Raw genomic sequence first — 2,104 nt, 5'->3', positions numbered from 1 at the left:
TATATATATATATATATACATACCTATTGTAAATAAAGTTTGACTCTTCAATATTGACAGTCTCTTCTCTCAGTCCTTGTTGATCTGTATCAGCGAGTGTACATTACAATCGACATACAATGTCTGTCTCACACATCTGCGTTCCATTAAACTTTGTACATTGGTAATTTACACGTGATTTTTGATGTTTAATTACTTAGAATTCCGGTATGTTAATTTGATTGTGTTTATTTTTTTCGTAAAAAGTCTTTTTATCTTTTTTATCAACTAGAACTTTTTATTTCTTCTATAAGAGACAATATATACGGTAGAATAGAGATATGTGCATCTGCACCGTAAATGAGGTGTAAATGAGTTTTCTCATTACTCCTGCCGATCCTTAATCATCGAGTAGAATTAATCGATGTTGGTCGAAAGTCCTCCACTGCTTTTCCCCACCACAAGGTAATCCTGAACGGCGCCCGGCGGAGAATCCTCTGATGCTTCATTCCTCGCTCGTGCATTCCACCCGGCTCGGGTGCCTCGCAGTGATCCCTTCTACTCTTTAGTACTTCTTTAAAGTCACCGACACGTCTTCGGCGTCACTATTCCGTGTCCGGCATCGTCGCAGATCAGATCAACCGATGGTCCATCCGTATCTCTCGACTACGCCCAGCGCGTATCCTCCTCTACTATCGCGAAAACTATAAACATTCTTAACATTATCTCGACAATCGTTATCGGAAATTACAAGTAAGATATTTTCTTTTTTTTGCAAGTGTGTTAATTCAAGGTGAATCTTAACAATAACAAACTCACCTCTAGACACGTCTGTTGACAATCTATTATTTCATAGTCATGTCTCGTCTGTCAAACATCGTTTACAGCAATCCGACCAATTACCTCGATTATATGTAACGTTCTACATATAATGACATTCGTTCTTCGGTGATGTGATTACATTTCATCAGCGTTTTGTGATCAGTGTTCAGTTTCCATCAACGCATTCCTCGGATTGATTGCTGCCAGACCAGTGGAATCTCTACAGAAAACGATGTAGTATTCGTTTTTTTTTTTGTTGAGAAGATTGTAACTTAAAACTCCAAAAATTTAGGTAAGAAAAGAAAACGGGCCCAAGTAATACGAAAAAATGTTCCCCTGTTTCGGATCTATTCGTATGGTGATCATATGTCCTTCATTGTAAAGGACAGTTTCAAGTAGCTGTCCTTTTTAGATTTATTTATTTTTCAAAATTTAATTTTATCTTTTATTTTAATAATATATCATTTTCCTTTCTAAAATTCCTTTCTAATTAACCCTCCAATGTCTAATGTACTAATGAACGAATTTTTACAGAAATAATCAATATAGTTTTATGTAAGAGAGAAATATTAGTTAAAATAGAACAAACAAAATCATAATATCATAAAAATGACGCCGAAATAAGTCGTAATTGATTGAAAAGTGACTTTTAATAATCAAATTTGCAGCTATTTTAACGTTATTTTGATGTTATGATAACTTGTTATGTGCTTTACTGAAGTTATCTCAGGTGTAGGAAAATTTCAGAAATTAATACACAAACTTCTAACAGACCACAAACTAAGTTTGGAAATATTTAAAAATATAAACCTAAAATTTTTAGGTTTGCTATTTATTTTCTCTAAGAAAATATAATCACCGTACTCATATGCATCGTATTATGTTAACAAATAATCAGATTAGAAAAAAAGATATTATTTTATGAAGTTTCTGAAATCGGCTTTGTAAGCGTTAAATTCTTTCTGTTTGAATATTTAACGAATAATATTCTCGTTGAAACAAATTCGATATTAAATATGGAATACTTTTTATTTCATTAATTAAATATGGAATAAATAAATAAAAATTATGAAAAACCGACATAATTATTCTATATCGCATTTAAAAGTAAAGTTTACCTTGGATAAAGTTTACTCTGGACCAAAAGTTATTTTCAATAAGAAGTAATATTTTTTTTTATCCGTGTTCTAATAGAAATATATGGAAATACATTATACAATAGCGACAAAAATTTTTTAATATAAATCAATTTTTTAATATAAATACTTTAAGTATTTAAAATAATTTATGTAAAGATACATTG

The sequence above is a fragment of the Trachymyrmex septentrionalis genome, unplaced genomic scaffold, assembly GCF_001594115.1.
Source record: "Trachymyrmex septentrionalis isolate Tsep2-gDNA-1 unplaced genomic scaffold, Tsep1.0 scaffold25, whole genome shotgun sequence".
NCBI classification, from domain to species: domain Eukaryota; kingdom Metazoa; phylum Arthropoda; class Insecta; order Hymenoptera; family Formicidae; genus Trachymyrmex; species Trachymyrmex septentrionalis.
Note: the sequence above shows the minus strand (reverse complement) of the source record.